At 41.8% G+C, this 26,003-nt stretch overlaps 1 long non-coding RNA gene across 1 annotated transcript in view; it reads right to left on the bottom strand.

Moving 5' to 3' along the window:
• Positions 1–806: 806 nt before the first annotated feature.
• LOC309627845 overlaps positions 807–26,003 on the bottom strand; it is a 56,888-nt gene continuing 31,691 nt past the window's right edge. Inside the window, exons 3-5 of the long non-coding RNA XR_014243988.1 lie at positions 17,269–20,592; positions 10,560–10,665; positions 807–9,499 (exon numbers count right to left, since the gene is read on the bottom strand). This is a non-coding gene — a long non-coding RNA (uncharacterized lncRNA). The remainder of the gene's footprint in view (positions 9,500–10,559; positions 10,666–17,268; positions 20,593–26,003) is intronic.

Below are 26,003 nucleotides of genomic sequence, written 5' to 3' on the forward strand. Positions count from 1 at the left end.
GAGAGGGAGTGGAGGAAAGGGAACCCTCTTGCACTGTTGGTGGGAATGTAAATTGATACAGCCACTATGGAGAACAGTATGGAGGTTCCTTCAAAAACTACAAATAGAACTACCATACAACCCAGCAATCCCACTACTGGGCATATACCCTGAGAAAACCATAATTCAAAAAGAGTCATGTACCACAATGTTCATTGCAGCACTATTTACAATAGCCAGGACATGGAAGCAACCTAAGTGTCTATCGACAGAGAATGGATAAAGAAGATGTGGCACATATATACAATGGAATATTACTCAGCCATAAAAAGGAACGAAACTGAGTTATTTGTAGTGAGGTGGGTGGACCTAGAGACTGTCATACAGAGTGAAGTAAGTCAGAAAGAGAAAAACAAATACAGTATGCTAACACATATATATGGAATCTAAAAAAAAAAAAGAAAAAAAATGGTCAGAAGAACCTAGGGGCAAGACGGGAATAAAGATGCAGACCTACTAGAGAATGGACTTGAGGATACGGCGAGGGGAAAGGGTAAGCTGGGACAAAGTGAGAGAGTGGCATGGACATATATACACTACCGAACGTAAAATAGATAGCTAGTGGGAAGCAGCCGCATAGCACAGGGAGATCAGCTCAGTGCTCTGTGACCACCTAGAGTGGTGGGATAGGGAGGGTGGGAGGGAGGGAGATGCAAGAGGGAAGAGATATGGGGACATATGTATATGTATAACTGATTCACTTTGTTATAAAGCAGAAACTAACACACCATTGTAAAGCAATTATACTCCAATAAGATGTTAAAAAAAAAAAGATGTGACAGATATATACAATGGAATATTACTCAGCCATAAAAAGAAACAAAATTGAGTTATTTGTAGTGAGGTGGATGGACCTAGAGTCTGTCATACAGAGTGAAGTAAGTCAGAAAGAGAAAAACAAATACCGTATGCTAACACATATATATGGAATCTAAAAAAAAAAAAAAAAGGTTCTGAAGAACTTAGGGGCAGGACCGGAATAAAGACACAGATGTAGAGAATGGACCTGAGGACATGGGGAGGGGGAAGGGTAAGCTGGGATGAAGTGAGAGATTGGCATGGACATATATACACTACCAAATGTAAAATAGATAGCTAGTGGGAAGCAGCTGCATAGCACAGGGAGATCAGCTCAGTGCTTTGTGACCACCTCGAGGGGTGGGATAGGGAGGTGGGAGGGAGATGCAAGAGGGAAGGGATATGGGGATATACGTATACATATAGCTGATTCACTTTGTTATACAGCAGAAACTAACACAGTATTGTAAAGCAATTATACTCCAGTAAAGATGTTAAAAAATAAATGAATAAATAATTAAATAAATAAAAACAAATAAGGTATAAGGATGTAACGTATAGCACAGAGAAAATAGCCAATATTGTATAATAACTTTATATGGAGTATAATTTATAAAAATCTCAAATCACTATGTTGTACACCTGAAACTAATATAATATTGTAACTATACTTCACTAAAAATAAAAAAAATTAAAAAACAAGGAAATGAGGTAGAAAAAAATAAGTACCTTAGGTTGTAAACAATATCTGTGGCTTTATCCTGTAACAGTTGGGTAATTATTTAGCACAACAGTGTTGATATTATTAAATTATAAAGTGAGAGAATTAAAAAAAAAGCAAATAGTAATAATAATAATTATAATCCAATTTTTAAATGGACATGGTACCTGATAGTCATTTTTTTTTCCCAAAGAATATATACAAATGGCCAACAGGCAAATGAAATGCTGCTCAACATCACTAATCATCAGGGAAATACAAATCAGAACTATAATGAGATATCACCTCATACCTGTTAGTATAGCTAAAATCAAAAATACAAGAGTTAATAAATGTTGGCGAAGACGTGGAGAAAAGAGGATCCTTGTAATTGTTGCTCACAATGTAAATTGGTGCAGCCATTATGGAAAACATTATGGAGGTTCCTCAAAAAATTACAAATAGAACTACCTTATAATCGTGCAATTCCACTTCTGGGAATATATCTGAAGGGAGCAAAATCAATATTTCAAAGAAATATCTGTACTCCCATGTTTGTTGCAGCATTATTCACAATTGCCAAGACATGGAAACAGTGTCTGTCAGTGGACAAATGAATAGAGAAAATATAATATAAATGTAATGGAATATTATTTGGCCATAAAAAGGATATCCTGCCATTTGCAACAACATGGATGAACCTAGAGGGTGTTATGTTAAGTGAAAAAATCAGGAAAAGAAAGACAAATACCACATGCTATCACTTATATGTGGACTCTAAAAAAAAATAAAGGCAAACTCACAGAAACAGAGAGTAGAATAATGGTTACCAGGGGCTAGGGAGTGGGAGATATGGGGAGATTTCAGTTAAAGTATACAAACTTTTAGTTATGAGTAAGCACTGAGGATCTAATGTATGGCAGAGTGAGGATAGTTAATAATACTGTATTGTGTACTTGAAATTTGATAAGAGTAGATCTTAAGCATCCTCATCAAAAAATAAATTAATTTAAAAGGTGATGGATGCTAATTAACTTGAGTGTGGTAATCACAGTGTATACTTATATCAAATCATCACACTGTATACTTTAAATATGTACAATTTTGTCAATTATACCTCAATAAAACATAAATAAAAATAAAGTTGGTGATCAGTTTTTGTTAAAGATGTACTACAAACCTAAAGATCCTCATTTAGGAATTTGGAGAATTTGTGCTTTTAATTGAAGGAATTATAGAGCTATGAGATGATATCACAGATACTATATAATAAAGTTAGGCTCCGTATCACTACCTTTTTTTTTCTTTAGGACTTGAATTGTGACTTCCGTGTACTAAATAATATGAAATATACCTATATTTTACTGTGTCTGTAAATATTAATCTTGTCAGTAAATATTTTTCAACAGTTTTTTTTAATGGGCAGAGGACTTGAATAAATATTGCTCCAAAGAAGACATGCAAATAGCCAACAAACACATGAAAAGATGCTCTACATCACTAATCATTAGGGAAATGCAAGGCAAAACCACAATGAGATACTACCTCACACCCATTAGGATGCTAGTATTAAAAAAAACAAAAACCCAGAAAATAATAAGTGTTGATGAGGACGTGGAGAAATTGGAACACTTGCACACTGTTGATGGGAATATAAGATGATGCAGCTGCTATGGAAAACAGCATGGAGCTTCCTGGAAAAATTTTAAAATAGAATTACTATATGATCCAGCAATTCCACTTCTGGTTATATACCCAAAAGAATTAAAAGCAGGGTCTCAAAGAGAAGTTTGTACACTCATGTTCATAACAGCATAATTCACAATAGCCAAAGGTGGAAGCAACCCAAGCGTTCTGATGGATGAATGGCTAACAAAGTATGGTCTATACATAGAATGGAATATCATTCAGCCTTATATAGGAAGGAAATTCTGGCACATGTTCCAACATGGATGAACCTTGAGGACATTATGCTAAATTAAATAAGGCAGTCACAAAAAAGAGAAATATTGTATAATTCCACTTATATGCGGTACCTAGAGTGGTAGAAATCATAGGGACAGAAAGTAGCATGTTGGTAACCAGAGGCTGAGGGGAAGAGGAAATGGGGAGTTGTTTAATGGGTGTGGAATTTCAGTTTTGCAAGATGACAAGGTTCTGGACATTGGTTGCACAACAATATGAACATAATTAACGCTACTGAACTGTACACTTAAAATGGTTAAGATGATAAAGTTTATGTCATGTGTATTTTGTCACAATTAAAAATTTGTAAAAGAAAGAAAATGAAGGAATAATGCCAAGCAAACTCTGTCAACATATTATCTCAAAACACCCACCTTAGCCAGGAAAAAAAACTAACGTTCTATGCATCTCCAAGTGCAAAATAAGAAACAAATAACTTCAAAAGATCAGTTACAACAATATCAGATCAAACTGAAGAAGCTAGATAAAAGTCAGGCAATTAATAACTAAAAGCCAACATGCCTCCTGTAATTGCCTAATGGCTCATTTTCCCTGCTGCCTAGAAATTGTCAGCCCTGTGTTTGGAACCAATGAAGCAAAGGGAATAGAAAAGGGAGCACTTTGGAATAATGCTATTAGTAGGTGCATCGTAGCATTTCAGATGGCGCACAGGCAAATTATGGAGTCAAAATGTCTCCACAGCAGGTTGATGAATCTACAGATGTTAGTGATTGTGTTCAGTAATTGTATTGGTAGGAATCCCTGAAGAAAGGAGCTTGGAAGAAGCATGTCTCTTTTGCAAAGAAGTGCCAAAACGAACCACGGGTGATGAAATATTCAAAGTGATAGATGGAAGCATCGAAACAAATAGCATCAAAACCCTGCATAAATGTAGGGATTGATGGTATAGCTGCAGTGACAGGAAGAAGTAAGTGATGTACATCAAGCATTTATTCTGAAAATCGTGAGACACCAGTAATACCTTATTTTATTCATAGAGAAGTCTTCATATGAACAATTTTACCTATAGATCTGAATTTATATTGAATGATACTATAAAAGTGGTGAACCTAATGAAATTCAGGCTATACCGTCCCATCTGTTTTCAGCTTTTTCTACATAAATGGTATCACGATACCCATTTCTGATGTTTCATGCTGAAGTGCACTGGCCGGCCAGGGAGAGAATTGTGTCAGGAATTTATGGACAAAAGGAAGAATTAAAAATTAATTTATGAATCATTCATACTATACAGATATATTAGAAAATAGTTCATGACTTTCTAAATGATTTAACTAATAAGTTTGAGCATCTGATAGAAATTAATGAAAAATTATAAGAACTGCATGAAAACATATAAATGTGGGTGGACAACGTTTTGAATTCAAAGCAAAATTTACCTTTTGATAAGTGGGGTTAATGTGATTTACTGGTGATATTAATCAAGACTAATATATGAATCCTAAAAATGATTAAAGACCAATAGAAGCATATTTGTGTAGGCTTAAGGAAAAGCTTCATTATTATTTAGAAATACTAATATGATCAAATTTGATTGCATTCTAAATCCATTCACATTATCATAAGATATTAATATCATAAGATATTATATTTGGTAATGAAAGAAGAAGAAAAGCTGCTGGATTTAAATAAAGAATCATCTTACCCTTAAAGTACAACTTAAAGAGATCAAATTATATAAATTGTGGCTAGTGGCGAGGGGAAAGTTTCCGCCAGCTGAGAAATAAAAGACATTATTCTGCCATTTGCTACAACATATGTGCTCCAATGCTAACTATTAAAATCTTGATTAAGATTTATGTGCAACCATCTCAAATATAAAACCCAATATTAAAAAGTAAGTTCGTGAAAGCAAGATCAAGTTTTTCATTAAAGATTATTTTCAAAAAGTAAGACTTTGTATTTCATTTTCTAATCACAAGTATGTAATATACAGAAAAATGTAATATATGTAAATGTAAATCCCCTCCTGTTTACTCCAGTGAGCTACAGAAATAGAATATCATCATTTTCTATGTGTGCAATCATGCAAAAAATACTGGGAAGCAATGTGTTAATATATTATATGCACTGTTTATACACAAAAGAGTACTACGGTATGCAGCTTTCCCCAAGCTGACTCGATCACAGAACTTTTCTTGCGTGTGACTGGTTAATGTCTCACGGGTCACTGGTGTTTCATGGAACACAGCGTGGAGAAACTGAGGTGATCTAAACCTCTCAGATGAGGAAACTGGTGTCCAGAGAGGGGAAGTGAATTGGCCAAGGTCGTATTATCGCTTTCATATCTCTGAACCACCCCGTGGGTTCAGAGTTGAATACATTCTTGGATCATACAGAATCTGCTGATATTATATTGAAAGCAGAGCAAGCAATAGCATTTGGAGTTTTTCCAGAAAGAACCTCTCAAAATTCAAGGGGAAGTTACTTTGTGAAAGATCTTTTCTTTTTTCCTTTTTTTCTTCTTCTTTTTTGCATCTCTCTGTTTTCAAATCATTTGCTCTTTTACATGGCTTCCCCAAAGAGGCAATCAAATTAGGATTGGGATAAACCCATAAACAATTCTTTATTGTTTTTTTCTTAATAATGACCTGTCATCATTTTAACTTCAGCTCCCTAAGAACTAGAGTTGCATTTATCCTGTGGTCTCCTGTTTTAGAATGCCCATCCTCACTTTCTATTATCATGTAATTCCTAGGACTGATTTGTATTGTATACATACTTGTTTTTTCAATCATTCGGCTAATTTGGCTAATCAAATACCCTATTTTTCAACGATTTTACTCTTTTAATCATCCAGCAGTTGGAAACATGGACAGCCACTGCAGAGTTCCTGAGCCCTGAGATTCCACAAACCCAACATGTGAGGTGGGGAACAGAGGCCAGAACCTTCCAGCTTCAGATCTCCAATCCTCATCTTTAACTCTTTTTCTTAGACTTCCCATAAGAGTTAAAAGAGAGCCATATAGTCTGGATCTTGGCCCTTGTCACACGTTGGGTGTTAAAACTGCCTTGGCGATGGGGTGACAACAGGACACGTACTGGGCCTGCTCCCCACGAGAACTGAAGCAGGACTGAGCTGAGAGAGGGGTCGGGCTGTGACAAAGGCACAACAAAAGCCTCAGCCGTTCCCACAGGGAGCTCTGGAGCTGGGACAATCCTTCAGAGTCGTCCCCAGCCGGGCAAGGGCCCCAGGCCTTTGTACCCCTACATCGTCCAGTCATTGGATGCCATTTAGCCCCTGGAAGGGGCATGAAGTTGGGCAAGGCAACTGTCTTCTGTTGAGGGCAGTTCCCAGTCCTCGGCGGTAAACTGGCAGCAGCGGGGAGAATAAATCCTTCATTTTAGAGGAGGCATCGGGAAGTACAGCACAGCTTTCGCCACCATGGAGCTGCTTTTGACTTCAGGCCGACAACCCGTCTCCTGGTCAGGTAAACACTCACCAGCAAATGCGTGGGCTCCATGCTGTAGCTGGAGAAACGTTCTTCAGACCCGCCAACCCCCCTGAATGAAGGCAAGTACCACCACCTGGAACGAGGTTGTATGGCTCAGTGCAAAGTTCAGGAGACCTGGAAATACCGGATGCTTTGCACAGCATAACCCATGGTTATGGACGCCAGCTACGGAGTCAGTCCCCTTGTCCCTTGCCATATGGCATTTCTAGATCCAGGGTTGTCTCACTGTGCCCGGGAATCAGCCCCAGCCCTTTCCTCTGGGAACCGCTGTGCTCACCAGGCAGAGCTGCAGTCACCTCCAGAGTAGCGCCCTCTGGGCAGGTACCCAAGCAGCGTCAGGCACCCTGGGATCCCACTGCACAAAGCTGTGCTGTCCTCTCTCCCTCTTTGGGGTTTGTCGTGTAGGTACCAAAGCAGCACCGACCTCTGCCCCGGACTCTCTGAAACGTTTAAGGAAACAACCTTCAGTCTTTATCTGCAGCTCTCTCCTCTTCTGGCTCCACCACGGGACTCAGTCCCTGGGGACTTGGCTGGGACACGCGTCCGAGTGACAGCCCCTGTGCTATGCTACGCGGTGCAGCCTCGCTGTCGACATCCCAGGTTCTGGATCTGAAGCCGGGCTCTGCTGCTCACTATGTGTTCCCACTCAAGTTACCGAAACTCTCTGCGTCTCCCCTTCCTCATCTGGTAAAAGAAGACGTAATACTTCCTACTTCAGAGGTGGGAGAATTTTAAAAATTAATATATGCCACATGCTTAGAATAGCGTGTGGCACAGAGCAAACACTCAGTAATATTACTTCTTTTCGGAATTGCCCTACCCTCCAAGCACTAAACCCGAGCCTGGCTAACTGATCTCTTCCCTGAGGATTTCTCCCCAGCAACTCCTCAGTTCCTTAGGCAGACTTCTCATTGTCCAGCCTCTTGGCACAGTGATGAGCACAGAGCAGGCGCCCCCTGCAGGTAGCCGGGTCCATAACCACCCTTGGCACCTCTGACCTAGTGGCAAGGGAGACCCGCCCCCAGCCCTGGCTCAGCGGACCTCCCAGACAGGCAGGGGGCCCAGGTCCCTGATGAGTGTATCTATGTATCTTCTGTACTTCCTGCGGCACAGAAACAGCACGTCTCTCTTTTCAATCCCCCTTCCTCACTTTCTAATCATTGCCTGCGCCGTGTACGTTCCTCTGGGCCTCTAGCTGCCCGCACGCCTCCTCTCTCCGGAGCTTGTGATTGGCATCAGCAAGACCCTGCCTGGCCCTGCGGTCCCCTCCTACACGCAACGGGACCTCTGTGACTGTTCTCAGCTGCCCGTCCTCTTTACCAAAGTGCAGCCCTGACTCTGTCCCTGGCTGACTTCGGCCCAGTCACTTCCCTTCTCTGGACCCAGCGGCTTTACTTATCCCTGAAAGCTCAGAGCTAAGCAGGATGACTCATCGGCTCCCTCCAGCCCTAGCAGGACATCGCTGGGGACAAAAAAGCACAGAGGCGCGGGCTTCAGACACGGATGCATGTCCTGGCTTCACACGCTCCCACCACGTGGCCTTTAGCAGCCTCTCTAAGCTTCAGCCTTTGCATCTTCCAAGAACAGATGACGGTTCTAGCCTAATAATAATAATAATGCCCTGACCCCATCTCCTTCCTGTCCTTCAATGCAGACTTTTCCAAGAATCCTTTACTCAGCTCATATGAATGCGGTTTTTTCCCCCCATAATTAGGTCCCTGTGACACTGAACTTCTCTCTTTCTGAGTGTACAAATGATGTGTACCTTGCACTCACATCATTATTATGGGGTGCGGGCAATGTCCCCCCCTGTACCCTATGCCAGCCCAACACAGGGTCTCACACATTGTAGGTCCACAAAGGACATCCTTTGATTTGATCATAGAAAAGAAACAAAGGCTCAAGTGTACCCCTCATCTCTGAAGTCCTGGCATCAATAACACATCAAAGGAGGGGTACCCCTGGGGTACACAGAGTAGGGGGTATAGTAGGAGACTTTGCAAAATGTAACTTGGGAAACCAGAATTTACACCTGAGGGTTGATATAAATCTCAGGAGAATAAACCAAGTCAGGCCCCTGACCCTTCCCCAAGGCCACCACCACTGCCCTTTAAATAATTCCATATGGCCCCTCACTGGGCTCTCAACAGCACCCACCAGTGTTGTTTATGTGTCACTACGTTTGCCCCCTTTTGTGGGGAAAACCCAGGAGGACCCGGGAACGGGGGCAGGTCAGGCTCCACCTGCCCACACTTAGGGTTTTGTTTTACAAACCCAAAGGACGCAGCTCTGCTCTGTGCACGATTTCACACACACACACCTGTTGTCCTGTCATGTGGGGAAAAAATGAGAATAATAAAATCATCTGTCCTTTTTTATACCCAGGCCATCACTTCCAGACTCGACTCTAATTATTTTAACCACCAAAAAACCCTCTTCAACAAAAGAGCATACCAATTAATTTTCCCTTATCTGAGATGAGGTCATAATGCATTCCTCCAGGAAAGACAAGCTCTGGATACTGGAAAAGAAAAGAGATTTTAGGACTCCATTGTCATCTCTAATCCTCCTTCTCAGACGAAGCTGGTTTTCTTGTCACTCAAACAGGTATTTACTTGGAGCTTGAAGTCATATGAGCCTAGGGTCCTCAGGCAGAATTACAATGGTGGTAATTATTCGACTCCTCGTCAGTCTAATTTACTGCTCTTTGCAGTGTCTTGCGTGCAGGCAGGCCCAGAATGCAAATGATATGATTGCTTTCATTAAATCATCTTTTTATGACTGTATAATTTCGGTAATTAAAACCTTTACTAATATATTCTATGAAGCAGGCAGAATGTTACACTAATGTATGGCCCTTATTAATTTTTGAAAAACAGGGGTGAAATTTGAATAACCTGCTTCCTCACACTTACGAGTTCTGGAAAGAAAAAAAAAAAGCAGCCGGATACAAGCTTGATTAATGTAAACTAATTAGCATTCATTGTTTTTTATTCCCTCTTCCCCATCTGAAAAGTCACCATAGCGGGTATTCACATTGCCTATTGCATATTTCAAATCCTATCTTATTCCTGGCATACCTTTGGGTTTGTTACCAAATGAGAGAGTTTGCCGACCTTTAATCATCACAATTAGAGTGTGAGAAATCTAAAACATGATCTCTGACTTCCTTGTCTCTCTCAGAGAGTTCTAGGGGCTCTTGTTTTCCCCAAGCAAGACCTTTCTATGTCCTGAGGAATACTGGCTACACTTGATTCCTTTTTTTTTTTTTTTAGATTAGTTTTTATTGGAGTAGAGTTGATTTACAATGTTGTGTTAGTTCCTGCTGTACAGCAAAGTGAATCAGTTATACATATATCACTTTTTTTTTTAGATAAATGGTACAAATGAACTTATTTACAGAACAGAAATAGAGTCACAGACATAGAAAACAAACTTATGGTTACCAAGGGGGGACGTAGGGGAGGGAGATTGGGATTGACATACACACACTACTATATGTAAAATAGATAACTAATAAGGACCTACTGTAGAGCACAGGGAACTCTACTCAGTACTTTGCGCTTGATTCTTCAACGTACCTATGGGCACGAGATCATGGGCATCTGTGGGCACACGCAGGCAGGCACAGGCTCAACCAAACATGGAGCTTCTACTTGGGTGCTGTTCCCAAAAGATCAGTAAGAACTAGAATTTGGAACACAGATGGTTTCAGTTAGATCTGGAAGCAAGTCTCCTGCACTGTTTTCATCTTCCATATAACCAGAGAGGTCAAAAGTTCACGCTCTATAGTAACAGTTTCAAAAACACGTTGGGATGTACAGTGGCTGAATTCAATTTAAGTCTTAGATTAAAAATAGCTCCTCTATCTGCAAGTCAAGTACCAAAGTCCCTTCTAAAAAGAACAATTTCCAGTATGAAACTAAAATCCCATCACGAGAAACCCCGAAGGGGATCGTCTTTTGTTTTTCTCGTTTGTTTCTCAAATTTTTTAAATTTATTTATTTATTTTATTTTTGGCTGCGTCAGGTCTTAGTTGTGGCACGCAGGCTCTTTGTTGTGGTGCGCAGGCTTCTCTCTAGTTGTGGCGTGTGGGTTTTCTCTCTCTAGTTGTGGCACGCGGGCTCCAGAGCACGTGGGCTCTGTAGCTTGTGGCGCGCGGGCTCAGTAGCCCCACGGCATGTGGGATCTTAGTTCCCCTACCAGGGATCAAACCCACGTGCCCTGCATTGGAAGGCGGATTCTTTACCACTGGACCACCAGGGAAGTCCCTTGTCTTTTGTTTCTATCAAACATTTAAGTAAGCAAGCCCTAGTTAGCTAGGGCTAGTACATCGGTAATTTTGACATCCAGGTTTTGTTATACTGGTGTGTGCTGTCATTCAACAACCATCATCCCTAATATCAGCTTTTTTCAACATTTTTTTAAAACTTCTAGTATGTGCCAAACTCCATTCTGAGCTCAGGATCTAAAGCTATCAGTGGCTCCCCATTGCCTATAAAATAAAGTCCATTCTTCTAAGTCCTCCATGATCTGGCTCCAGACCTAGCTTTCCCAACATCATCTTCATCATTCTCATACATTCACCTTCAGATCTACTTCCTGTTCCTGATACACAGGTTGTATGAACCATCTCTGCCTCTGCTGATGCCAGTTCAAAGGCCCTGTTCCCTGGTCTCTGCGTGTCCAATTCCTTTGCTCCCTAAAATGCAGCACGAATGCCATCTCCTCTTTAAGCCCTTTCCATATATAGGGGATCCGTGTTCATATCTGTGTTCATATCTGTGTCCCACAAGTCCTTGTTGCTTGGGGAAATACAAGGTGTCTTCTCTTGCAGATAGTGACTAAGGAACTGACCCCTAGTAAAAGTAACCCTGTTTGACCTTGATTAACTACAAGGACTTGCTTGGCCCAGGCTTTGTCCTTCAGCCTTTCCCCGAAGAGACCTGTTGTAAACATCCACACTATAATGCACACACAATTCAAATTGATGGCAAAGTTAAATGAGGACTCTTGGGAAAGATGTGAATTTCATGAAGTCAATGAAAGTGATGTTGGAGAAGTGTCTAATTTTGTGCTAAGTCATTGACACGTACAACTGAAGAAGAGAATATCAAAGAGGGTGATACCTTCGAACGGGCCTTAGGAAACAATGATCTGAACACCAAACAATTAGGACAGGCCTTTGGAAAATTAATAAAGCCCTCAAACATTTTGGGAGAAAAGACCACCTTTTTGATTAGTCCAGGAAAGTGGAAAGAGAAGTGAAGAAGGTTGTCTTATGCTGTCATACAGTTTTGTCTGATAATGATGCAAAAAATTCTATAATCAACCCTGGATTCAGTTTTCATACATCCTAAAATTTAGTGAAAAGTTGTAATTATAACTTAAATTGTGTTACAGCAAAGATAATTTTATTTTTTCATAATTTTTAATTTGATTTCCCTCAAGACAAAGTCCCAAACTGTTCACACTAGTTACTAGTTAATGCCCCATTTCAACAGGCTTTGCTTAGAACCTATTATCCTTGGATTATAAGCACCTCCTGGACCACTACGGCGATAGCATCTCTTCCTTCTCTGAGTATGTGTAGCCCTTTATCTGCACTTCTCACCCTCCAGCTGATGTTACAGCTCTTTAGGAACCAGCATTATCTCCCCACCATCTTGAGGCAAGACCTGTGTCTTCAGTATTAGAGGTTGAGTGCGGCCTTTGCTGTCAGGCTGCCTACAATGAAATCACACTTCTAACTCCTTCAAGCTGTGTAGCCTTGGGTGGGTTCCTTACCCCTTCTGCACCTCAGTGGCTCACCTGTAAAATGGGGACAATGAAAGTGTGTACCCTATGAGGTTTTTTAAAACTGTATTTTATTAATGTATATTTGATTTACAATGTTGTGTTAGTTTCTGGTGTACGGCAAAGTGATTCAGTTATACATATGTATAATAGTTTGCATCTGCTACTCCCAAACTTCCAATCCACCCTCCCCCATAACCCTTCCCTCTTGGCAACCACAAATCTGTTCTCTTTGTCTGTGAGTCTGTTTCTGTTTCATAGATAAGTTCATTTGTGTCATATTTTAGATTCCCCACATAAGTGATAACATGGTATTTGTCTTTCTCTGTCTGACTGACTTTACTTAGTATGATGATCTCCTGGTCTATCCATGTTGCTGCAAATGGCATTATTTCCTTTTTTTTATGGCTGAGTAATATTCCATTGTATATATATAGCACATCTTCTTTATCCATTCATCTGTGGGTGGATATTTAGGTTGCTTCCATGTCTTGGCTATTGTGAATAGTGCTACTATGAACATAGGGGTGCATGTATCTTTTTGAGTTATAATTTTGCCAGTCCTGATATATGCCCAGGAGTGGGATTGCTGGATCATATGGCAACTCTATTTTTAGTTTTTTGAGGAACCTCCATACTGTTTTCCATAGTGGCTGCACCAATTTATATTCCCTCCAACAGTGTAGGAGGGTTTCCTTTGCTCCACACCCTCTCTAGCGTTTGTTATTTGTAGACTTTTTTTTTTTTTTGATTTGATTTATTTATTTTATTTATGGCTGTGTTGGGTCTTCGTTTCTGTGCGAGGGCTTTCTCCAGTTGTGGCAAGCGGGGGCCACTCTTCATCGTGGTGCGCGGGGCTCTCACTATCGCGGCCTCTCTTGTTGCGGAGCACAGACTCCAGACGCGCAGGCTCAGTAATTGTGGCTCACGGGCCCAGTTGCTCCGCGGCATGTGGGATCTTCCCAGACCAGGGCTCGAACCCGTGTCCCCTGCATTGGCAGGCAGACTCTCAACCACTGCGCCACCAGGGAAGCCCCCTATTTGTAGACTTTTTAATGATGGCCATTCTGACCAGCGTGAGGCGGTGCCTCATTGTAGTTTTGATTTGCATTTCTATGAGATTGTTTTAAAGACTAAATTAAGTAATAGACATAAAAGAGCTTGGAATAATGCCTAGCATATGTTAATTATTCAGTTAGTGCTAACCATTTTTAATGTTATTTCCATCCCCTGGAATGCCTAGGGGGAAACAATTTTTACCTATTCATGTAGGTATCTCCCATGTGGAGGTGTGAACTCCTGCCACTGTCCTCTCTCCCCTAACTGGCTTCACCCTGGGCAGGAGATGTGACTTTATCCGATTAGAGGTTTTGAAAAGAATAAACTGGGCATATTGACGTTGACTCAGCTCCTTCCTTTTTCCTCTTGGGACCCGGGCTGCTCACCAATACTGGCACCAGCCCTGGCCTTGTGGGGAGGAGGCCTGGGGTACCCAGCACTTCCATAACTGGGTCAATTTATCTAATTTGAAGATTCAGTTAACAAGCCCATTTGCTCTTACCCCTAGCTACATCTTTCAACCAATCAGTACTAACTGTGATATTTTGGTCTCCATCTGCCTTATTGTTTGTCCTATTTTTCAGTTAGTTCAGAACTTGAGTGCAGAAAAAATTGCTATTTACTGGAGGGCAGGGTCTCCTTGAAGATTCCTGGCTGGTAATTCAGTTAATGTTTGCTGGATAGATGAATAAATAAAGGCATAAATTCCAGATTCTAGTTTTGCTTCTTGAAACATTATTTTTCAGATAAGAAAGACTGCAATATAGCAAGCAAAATCCTTATTGTGCTTGGGTCCAGTGAGTCCTATTAAAGGATTTGTGGAAAATCAATCAAATACACTCTTGTGTGCAACATAGGATCACCCAAAGGGGAAAAAAATGATACTGAAAATACAGTAGCTGCTCCCCAAATCCTTTCTCCAATGGCCCTTTCAACTCAAAGACCTGGAGATTCCAGCTCCTCATCCGTTGTTCCAAGGATGCCAGCTCTGAGCATATAATATGCCTCATACCTGACCTTTTCTGGTCAGAAATTTGCTTTGTGAATTAAGAGACTGGCGAAATGGTCAGCCTCTGCTTGTGATTTGATAGCTATTGACATTTTGTGTTTGTGAAACTTTCTTCTCTCTGCTGGAACTTTCTCTCCCCTAAACTAGCTGGGTTTCTCTCTCAGGCATTGCTCGTACATCCCTTGTGCACTGTCCCTCCCCAGCCCAGCGCTCCTCATTGCTCACCATCCCTGATACCCCCTTACTCCCGAGTGAGGCTGGCAGGACCCTCCAGCCTCCTCGCCTGGTGCTGCTGTGGGCGCCCCTCTTTCTGTTCGTCAGCAGCCTGCAGCAGCCCCTCTTCTCCCATTTCCCATTCTCTGATTTCCTGGCCTCATCCAGACTTACTTCTGGCACTTGCCCTTTACAAACCAGCTCAGCTGACATTTGAACTCTGTGCCTGAACTGCCTGGCCCACCACTGAACCCAGGAACCACACTCCAGACACCTGCGCTTGCCCTAGTCTGTCTGTCTTCTCTGGCTCTGCATTGCCGGAGATGTCTGGCCCTGGGGTCTACTGAGCTCCTGTCCTGACTGGTGCCCCTTACTGCCCAGTGACACACCCACTAGCCTCCTATATACCGAGCTCTCTCCCTAGGTCCGATGGCCCCATGAGACCAGCAGTGCTTCCTGGTAGGACCATCATGCCCTCTGATTATCATATGACCAGCTGCCTCCTGTTCATCCTTAGGCATTGGAGAGGGCAGTCTGTTTCAACCTCTGCTTGTCCCCCACCCCTGCTCAGCTCTACTGACCAGGGCAGGGAGTCCACTGGCCACTTACCCCATCCACAGTGGGCTCCAGCAATAGCCCTGCTCCCTCAGACTCCAGCCCCAAGCCTGAATGCTTCCTGAGTCATGACCTCCCCCTCCCTATTCCCTGGGTGGGCCTAGTCTACGGATAGCAAGTACCCTAGATAAGATACAAGTATCTTATGCCAACCCGTATCCACTGGGAGTGGCAGACTCGAATGATGTGTTGAGGTTATTTCTGGGCTTAGCAGGAAAGAATGATGCAATCGATTAATGATGTCTACCATGTGAGCAGGAGTAGGGAGGGGTGATCTATATGCTGTTTGCTATCCACTCGACAGAGCTTCTGCCTCAGTTTCCCTAAGCAGGTCTGATTCTCTGCTGATTCTAAAGTCTGGCCTGATCTCTAGCCCACCTCACTGGTGCCCCAGATCCCTTCCATCTCTACTGGAGAAGTGACTCAATTTCCTATCTCCTCTGCCCGTGGCTTGGGTCCTGCCCACAGCAGACTGGTCACTTGGGAATATGTCACAGTCACTGCCCGCCCACTTCCAAGTACTTTGGTTTGCTCAGTTCTTCCTGCCACCATCTCCCACCTGCAAAACTGGGCACTGGTTCAAAACCATAGGGAGATAGCACCTCATACCCACTAAGAGGGCTAGAATCAAAAATTCAGGTAATAACAAGTGTGGGCGAGGATATGAAGAAATTGGAGCTCTCATAAACTGCTGCTGGGAGTGAAAGATGGTGCAGCCACTTTGAAAAACAGTCTGTAAATTTCTCAAACAAACATAGGTTACCATTTGACTAAGCAATTTCACTTCCAGGTATATACTCAAGTGAAATTAAACATACGTCCACATAAAAACCTGTATATGAATGTGTTTATAGCAGCATTATTCATAATAGGCAAAAAGTAGAATCAACCCAAATGTCCATCAAGTGATGAATGGATTAAAAAATGTGGTATATCCATATAATGGAATATTATTCAGCCATAAAAAGGAGTGAAGTACTGATACCTATTATAACTTGGATAAACCTTGAAAACATTGTGCTGAGCGAAAGAAGCCAGACACAAAATACCACATATTATATGATTCCATTTGCCTGAAAGTCCAGAATAGAGAAATCTATAGAGATAGAAAGCAGATTACAGGACTTCCCTGGCGGTCCAGTGGCTAAGACTTTGCCTTCCAATGCAGGGGGTATGGGTTCGATCCCTGGTCAGGGAGCTAAGATTCCACATGCCTCATGGCCAAAAAAACCAAAGACATAAAACAGAAGCAATATTGTAACAAATTCAATAAAGACTTTAAAAATGGTCCACATCAAAAAAAATCTTTAAAAAAAAAAAAAGAAAAGAAAGCAGATTAGTGGTTGCCTGGGGCTGGGAAGGGGATGAGGGGATAAGAGGTGATAGCTAAATGGTACAGGGTTTCTTTTTTAGGTGATAAAAATGTTCTAAAATTTTCTAAAAATGTTCTAAAACCATGGTGATGATTGCACAACTCTGTGAATATACTAAAAACCATCAAACTGCATACTTTAAATAGGTGAAACGTACGATATGTTAATGATACCTCAATACAGCTGTTTAAAAAATACAAAACAGGTCGTGGTGCCAACACCTACCTGAATGACGTCTGGGGTCCTCATGGGCCCATCTGGCCTAGGCTGGGCTGGGTGGCGTCTCTACTTTGTGCCCCAGGGGCTTCCAAGCCAGCACTGCCTAGCTCCAGCCAGGACTCAAAGTGACCTTGCAGCATGATCATGTGACACAAGCAGGCAAAGCTGAGTCGGGAGTGACCGTGAGAACAGGAGGGCATGAGAGGCCACGTCCCTCTTTTGCTGGAACTGCTCTGACAACTGCTGCTCATGAACAACTCGGCCAAATCCACGGCTTCACTCCTCCTATGCCAGCGGCCCTGTGAGCGTCCTGCCCTGGTCCCGGCCCTAGTCTGATGCTGGTCAGCCTAAGGGGTCTCCATGCTCTCGGGATCCCTCAGCTAGCCTGTTCCCCACAGCTCCTCTTCCCCCCAGCCCTCCAGAGGGACTGCACCAAGGATGGCTGGTTCAGTTAATGCTACTGTGACTCAAAGTCCCAAGAGCCGGCTTGAGTAACAAAGAGGTGGCAGGGGGGATTCATTCCAAAGTTTAGAGCCCTGTTTCTCGACCTTTTTTTTTTTTTATTAAATCATCCACTCTCAGGAACCGTTTCAGAGATCTCTGTGTGGAAATCAGGTTCCCTAACCCCATAAAATTTTAGTACTGCAGATATATTCTGTATCTGTTTATGTACTATGGGCTTTGGAGGGCCACAAATCATTGTAATATCAAAGGCTTTTTTGCCCCCCAAGAACTAATTTTGCCTCCTTAAGGGCAATATCACCCCTGTTAAGAATGCGGGATATTCTAGTTTTCTCCAGTTATATATTTCGAAAAGGTACATGCACCCCTATGTTCATTGCAGCACTATTTACAATAGCCAAGAAATGGAAGCAACCTAAATATCCATCAATAGATGAATGGATAAAGATGTGGTAAATGTATACAGTAGTATTCCATTGTATATAATGGAATACTACTCAGCCATAAAAAAGAGTGAAATAATGCCATTTGCAGCAACATGGGTGGACCTAGAGATTATCATACTAAGTGAAGTAAGCCAGACAGAGAAACACAAATGTCATATGATATCATTTATGTGTGGAATCTAAAAAAATATATACAAATGAACTTATGTACAAAACAGAAATAGACCCAGACATAGAAAACAAACTTATGGTTACCAAAAGGGAAAGGAGTGGGGGAGGGATAAGTTAGGAGTTTGGGATTAACATATACAAACTACTGCATATAAAATAGATAACCAACAAGGACCTACTATATAGCACAGGAAACTATACTCAATATTTTGTAATAACCTATAAGGGAAAAGAACCTGAAAAAGAATATACATATATACATATATCTGATTCACTTTGCTATACACCTGAAATTAACACAGCATTGTAAATTAACTATACTTCAAATTAAAAAAAGAAGTTTAAGTCCAAAAAAGATTTTTAAAATGAAGAAAAAATGTATTCTGTCTAGTTGAGCTACCATGAGCTGAGCCCCATTATTTTAAATATTTCTGTTGATCTTTGTACCTTCTGTAATTTTTGCTTTATAAATGTTATTTGGTGCAAGAAAAAATGAATGCAGGATATTCTAGAGGGATCTCAGGGGAACCAAGGCCACAGGTGTCCCAAGCCTCAGAAATAGTTCAGAACAAGAAAGGAAAGTGGCTCTGCTTCTCTCCTCCTGCTCTGCCCTTATCTGCGTACTTGCTCCTTTTTCTCTCCCTCTCTCTGCAAAGTAACTTTCTTCGCTGTGCAGCCGCCTGTAGAAAACACTGCCCATACTCCCTAGTGTTGACATAAACTATTCAAGGAAGTGACCCAGATGAAGGCTGGAATCCCTTAGTTTCCAACCCAAACGACCATGGAAGGACTTCTTCCAGCCCAGGTTGGAGTTGCCCACTTCTGAGACAGTCGGTGGGGCCAGTGAGCAGGGTCATTAGGTACAAAAATGGCTGCTGGGGGTCCATCACTGTTACCAAGTGGACAGAGAAGACAATTTCCAAAGGAGGGATGCCTGAACATCAGCATCCTGACACTGGCTTAGAACCCCAGCTCTCCCATTCCTTCCTCTCTTCTGTACCTCCCTGAGCTTCACCTTCTGTAGATTACTCCTAAACCTCACCCAGACCCTGGCTCTACCCCCAACTCAGGCGTGGACCTCTCACTGATGTCCTGAAGCGAATTAATACTCAGTGAGGGGCCTGGAGAGCCCGCTGGCCCTGACACAGCAGGGAACCCGGTGACTGACGTTGGCCAACTGCCTATCTTTCTTTCTGCGAATGGTCAGTTGCATCATGTGAATTTCACCTTGTCTCTCCATCCCCAGCTCTGAATCCTTGCTCTAAGCTGTGTTTCCTCAAAATGACCCTCTTGACAGCTTCCTGGAAACCAGCCCTCACCTGTCCCAGTGTACTCTGTGCAGGACTCCTAGGGCCCACTGTCGTCCATACCTGAATCTTCTCCACGTCTATTACCTGCATGTGAACTTCATCTCGTCCACCAAGCCGCAGCTGTCCCTGCCTTCAAGACACAGCCTTAGGCTTTTAAGCAAACACTCACACCTGGGAGTTTCCCTAGACTCACTGAATCTACCTTCCAAGCCAGTTACACATTCCCTGACGTGTACTCGTCATACATCACACCCTCTCCCCTCCTCTATGTGACTGTCCCTCCCAAGGTGTGGCCCACGTCCAACCTTCATTCTGTGCCCCAAACACAGAGGGCCCACTGCCCTGAGGTGCTCCCTGTTAGATTACTCCTGGGCACCATTCTTTCAAAGGTGTCACAGTGGCAAGCGGCTGGCAAAGAATTTGAGTGGCATGCCCTGTAAGCCAGAAACTGGCACGATAATAAGAAATGCTGAGAAGTACATGGAACAGCTTTGTCCTTTCATCCCAGAGGCAGCAGCTGTGTACTTAGTATTTGGAGCTCTCAGGACCTTGCTCCCCGGAGGAACATCGATCTGGCTCGTAAGACTTGGAATGGAAAGTCGACAGCTCCCAGCAGAAGTGCCAAGCCTCACTCATCTCGATGGGGGCACAGAGAGTTCTTCCTGTTCAGTTTCCGGGAGGTTGATGAAGCTGAGGGGCAGTGGCAGGCAGGCACGGATACAGTCATCTTTAGAATCAAGTTTCAGCATAACAGCCCTCGCCTGCACAGCCAGGCAAATGGTTGTGGTCAGATAAGAGCAAATCCTTCTCTCTGCCCAGGACTCTCAAATGCCTCCAGACTCACAGGCAGCTAAGTCTTCTCAAGAGGGAAGTGATCAAATAACAGGTACAGAATGGTTTTATCAAGAGTTGTTCTGTAATAACCTATATAGGAAATAAATCTGCAAAAGAATAGATATATGAATATGTTTAACTAAATCACTTTGCTGTACACCTGAAACTAACACAACATTGTAAATCAACTATACTCCAATATAAAATAAAAAATTAAAAACAAAAAGAGTTGAGTCACTGAGATGGTGGCCACAGAGACTGGGGCTTAAAGATGTGGGTTGGAGCAACACCCCAGAACTTCATATGTGAGGGACACCTTCTTCCTCATCTTCCCCATCCCCACCTCCACCTCCTCTCCTGCATTTGCTTCTCTCCCTACACCGGGGTCATTCCTCTCTCTGTCGGCAGACACCCTTCCTGCTCTCCATCTCCATCATGGCTGCCTCCATACATACCTCTCAAGGGATTATCTGGCCCACAAAGTGCCCCCTTCTCTAGGAAGACCCTTAAAACTCAGAGGTGAGCCTCCCATAACTTTTTCTGCCCCTGTGATCTTGCCTCTGCCCCACTGATTGTCCCCATAGTAGACCTCTGACCCAAGCTGAGCTGGCCAGTTTCTCCTGCAAATCTGAACTTAAGAAAAGAGAGACACGATGACCGGAGCCACTGGAGCTGCTCTAGGTCTGAATCGGTCCCAATTCCTCTCATTGCTGCGTCAAATGGAATTATTATTATTGCTAAATCTCTCTTAAATGAGCCAGGGCTAGATTCTGTTGGCTTACACCAAAAGAACTCTGAAGCTAACTGAACCATTTTTTCCATGTTTCTATTTCAGATTCCCTGGAGAGAGAATCTGACTCAGCCTTGCCTCTGGAATGGCTTTTTCTGGGTCAACGTCTACCCCAAGGCCAATCAGCTGTGGCCGAGAAAAGCAGGGCCACTTAGAAACATGGCTATAGTGGCCCACCCTTGGATGTATTGTTCAGGGTTGAAGACACCGTTTCAGGCGGGCTGGGAAGGCCCCCAGGAAGGGTCTCCTACAATGAGATCAGGCAGGGAAGGGGAAGCCAGGCATAGATGAGGGTAGTAAGCAATCTGGTCTGACTGAGGAAAAGGGCTTGTGATGGAGCGCAGTGTGGAGTTAGCTTGACTTGAGCCTTATTATGTCTTTCTGAGGCAGGAAGAAATGTTTCTAGAATTATGTCTCCAGTGGACTCTGCAAATCTTCTGACTCTGGAGGCTTGGTGTCTGGTGGGCTGCAGAGACGTGCGACTTCGGGTAAAGGATAGCAGTGCTAACTAGTATGCTTCCGTAAGAGATAACTTATCGGTTACTCAGAGCTCTGTCCAAAGCTGTGAGTCTAATCAGCTTTAATATCCTCTTTGCCGAAAAGCCTAACGTGAAAACACAGACGCATGCAAGGAAAACACATTGGGTTAATTAGCCTTGTGAAAACAGCGTTCCTCACTTCTGCGCCAGCTCCCAGGTCTCTTCACTAGGCAGCCAGAGCCACGGCTTCCTGGAGGGACCCAAGGCCCTGTCTCTCTGATAACGAGAGTGGGCTTCGGGGAATCCTGCCTGCCACCAACCAGGTGCCAGAGGATGTGAGCTGGCTGCTCCTCTTCATCCTCTCCTAAGACCGACACCAAGGTCAGAAGTGGAGCGAGTTGTGGAGTTAGACCTGGAAGGGCCATTGGGAAGCACCTAGAAGAGCCCCCTCCTTTTGTTTTATCATTTTATTATTTATTTATGGGTGAAATATACACAAACGTGAAATCTCCCATTTTAACCATTTTAAGTACACAATTTCGTGGAATTAAGTATTCACATTGTTGTACAACCATCACCTCCATCTATCTCCAAAACTTTTCCGTCATTTCAACGGAAACCTTTATACCCATTAAACAATAACTCCCCATCGCCTTCTCCCCCAGCCTCTGGCAACCACCATTCTGTTTTCTGTGTCTACGTTTTTGATGACTCTAGGTACCTTGTATCAGTGGAATCATACAATATTTGTCCTTTCGTGTCTGGCCTATTTCATTTAGCATAATGTCTTCAAGGATGACCCCTGTTGCAGCATGTGTCAGAATTTCACTCCTTTTTCAGGCTGAATAGTATTCCATTGTATGGATATACCACATTTTGTTTTCCATTCATCTGTGGTTAGACATTTGAGTTGCTTCCATCTTTTGCTATTGTGAATAATGCTGCTATTAACATTGGTTTACAAGTTTATCAGTTTTTAGTTTTAATGGCACATTACATAGTAACCATGCTCATTGTAGAAAAATTTAGAAAATGCAGATAAATGAAAAAGCAAATCAAAATAATCCTTAACCTCAACACTGAGAACCAACCCTATGAAGATTTACTATTTATCCTTCCAAACGTACTCTCACTCCTTCAATTTCTTTCTCCTTCTATATATCCATGTAGACATACTTATATTTGCAAACAAGATGGAAATATACTATACACATTTGTTTTTTTAAATTTTTTAATTTAATTTTATTTATTTTTTTATACAGCAGGTTCTTATTAGTTATCCATTTTACACATATTAGGGTATATATGTCAATCCCAATCTCCTAATTCATCACACCACCACCACCCCCCTACTGCCGCTTTCCCCTCTTGGTGCCCATACGTTTGTTCTCTACATATGTGTCTCAATTTCTGCCCTGCAAACTGGTTCATCTGTACCATTTTTCTAGGTTCCACATATATGCGTTAATAAATGATATTTGTTTTCCTCTTTCTGACTTAACTTCACTCTGTATGACACTCTCTAGATTCATCAACGTCTCTACAAACGACTCAGTTTGGTTCATTTTTATGGCTGAGTAATATTCCATTGTATATATGTACCACAACTTCTTTATCCATTCGTCTGTCGATGGGCATTTAGGTTGCTTCCATGACCTGGCTATTGTAAATAGTGCTGCAATGAACATTGGGGTGCATGTGTCTTTTTGAATTATGGTTTTCTCTGGTTTTCCCACCCAGTAGTGGGATTGCTGGGTCATATGGTAATTCTATTTTTAGCTTTTTAAGGAACCTCGATACTGTTCTCCATAGTGGCTGTATCAATTTACATTCCCACCAACAGTGCAAGAGGGTTCCCTTTTCTCTACACCCTCTCCAGCATTCGTTGTTTGTAGATTTTCAGATAATGCCCATTCTAATTGGTGTGAGGTGATACCTCATTGTTATTTTGATTTGCATTTCTCTAATAATTAGTGATGTTGAGCAGCTTTTCATGTGCTTCTTGGCCATCTGTATGTCTTCTTTGAAGAAATGTCTGTTTAGGTTTTCTGCCCATTTTTGGATTGGGTTGTTTGTTTTTTTAATATTGAGCTGCATGAGCTGTTTATATATTTTGGAGATTAATCCTATGTTCGTTGATTCGTTTGCAAATGCTTTCTCCCATTCTGAGGGTTGTCTTTATGTCTTGTTTGCAGTTTCCTTTGTTTTGCAAAAGGTTTTAAGTTTCATTAGGTCCCATTTGTTTATTTTTGTTTTTATTTCCATTACTCTAGGAGATGGATCAAAAAAGATCGTGCTGTGATTTATGTCAAAGGGTGTTCTTCCTATGTTTTCCTCTAAGAGTTTTATAGTGTCCGATCTTACATTTAGGTCTCTAATCCATTTTGAGTTTATTTTTGTGTATGGTGTTAGGGAGTGTTCTAATTTCATTCTTTTACATGTAGCTGTCCGGTTTTCCCAGCACCACTTATTGAAGAGACTGTCTTTTCTCCATTGTATATCCTTGCCTCCTTTGTCATAGATTAGTTGACCATAGGTGCGTGGGTTTATCTCTGGGCTTTCTATCCTGTTCCATTGATCTATATTTCTGTTTTTGTGCCAGTACCATATTGTCTTGATTACTGTAGCTTTGTAGTATAGTCTGAAGTCAGGGAGTCTGATTCCTCCAGCTCCGTTTTTTCCCCTCAAGACTGCTTTGCTATTCGGGGTCTTTTGTGTCTCCATACAAATTTTAAGATTTTTTGTTGTAGTTCTGTAAAAAATGCCATTGGTAATTTAATAAGGATTGCATTGAATCTGTAGATTGCTTTGGGTAGTATAGTCATTTTCACAATGTTGATTCTTCCAACCAAAGAACATGGTATATCTCTCCATCTGTTGGTATCATCTTTAATTTCTTTCATCAGTGTCTTATAGTTTTCTGCATACGGGTCTTTTGTCTCCCTCGTAGGTTTATTCCTAGGTATTGTATTCTTTTTGTTGCAGTGGTAAGTGGGAGTGTTTCCTTAATTTCTCTTTCAGATTTTTCATCAGTAGTGTATAGGAATGCCAGAGATTTCTGTGCATTAATTTTGTATCCTGCAACTTTACCAAAATCATTGATTAGCTCTAGTAGTTTTCTGGGGGCATCTTTAGGATTTTCTATGTATAGTATCATGTCATCTGCAAACAGTGACAGTTTTACTTCTTCTTTTCCAATTTGGATTCCTTTGATTTCTTTTTCTTCTCTGATTGCCATGGCTAGGACTTCCAAAACTATGTTGAATAATAGTGGCAAGAGTGGACATCCTTGTCTTGTTCCTGATCTTAGAGGAAATGCTTTCAGTTTTTCACCATTGAGAATGATGTTTGCTGTGGGTTTGTCATATATGGCCTTTATAATGTTGAGGTAGGTTCCCTCTATGCCCACTTTCTGGAGAGTTTTTATCATAAATGGGTGTTGAATTTTGTCAAACGCTTTTTCTGCATCTATTGAGATGATCATCTGGTTTTTATTCTTCAGTTTGTTAATATGGTGTATCACATTGATTGATTTGTGTATATTGAAGAATCCTTGCATCCCTGGGATAAATCCCACTTGATCATGGTGTATGATCCTTTTAATGTGTTTTTGGATTCTGTTTGCTAGTATTTTGTTGAGGATTTTTGCATCTATATTCATCAGTGATATTGGTCTGTAATTTTCTTTTTTTGTAGTATCTTTGTCTGGTTTTGGTATCAGGATGATGGTGGCCTCGTAGAATGAGTTTGGGAGTGTTCCTTCCTCTGCAATGTTTTGGAAGAGGTTGAGAAGGATGGGTGGTAGCAGTTCTCTAAATGTTTGAGAGAACTCACCTGTGAAGCCATCTGGTCCTGGACTTTTGTTTGCTGGAAGATTTTAAATCACTGTTTCAATTTCATTACTTGTGATTGGTCTCTTCATATTTTCTATTTCTTCCTGGTTCAGTCTTGGAAGCTTATACCTTTCTAAGAATTTGTCCATTTCTTCCAGGTTGTCCATTTTATTGGCATACAGTTGCTTGTAGTAGTCTCTTAGGATGCTTTGTATTTCTGCATTGTGTGTTGTAACTTCTCCTTTTTCATTTCTAATTTTATTGATTTAAGTCCTCTCCCTCTTTTTCTTGATGAGTCTGGCTAATGATTTATCAATTTTGTTTATCTTCTCAAAGAACCAGATTTTAGTTTTATTGATCTTTGCTATTGTTTTCTTTGTTTCTATTTCATTTATTTCTGTTCTGTTCTTTATGAT

The sequence above is a fragment of the Balaenoptera borealis genome (assembly GCF_965194805.1).
Source record: "Balaenoptera borealis genome assembly, chromosome: 1".
NCBI lineage: Eukaryota > Metazoa > Chordata > Mammalia > Artiodactyla > Balaenopteridae > Balaenoptera > Balaenoptera borealis.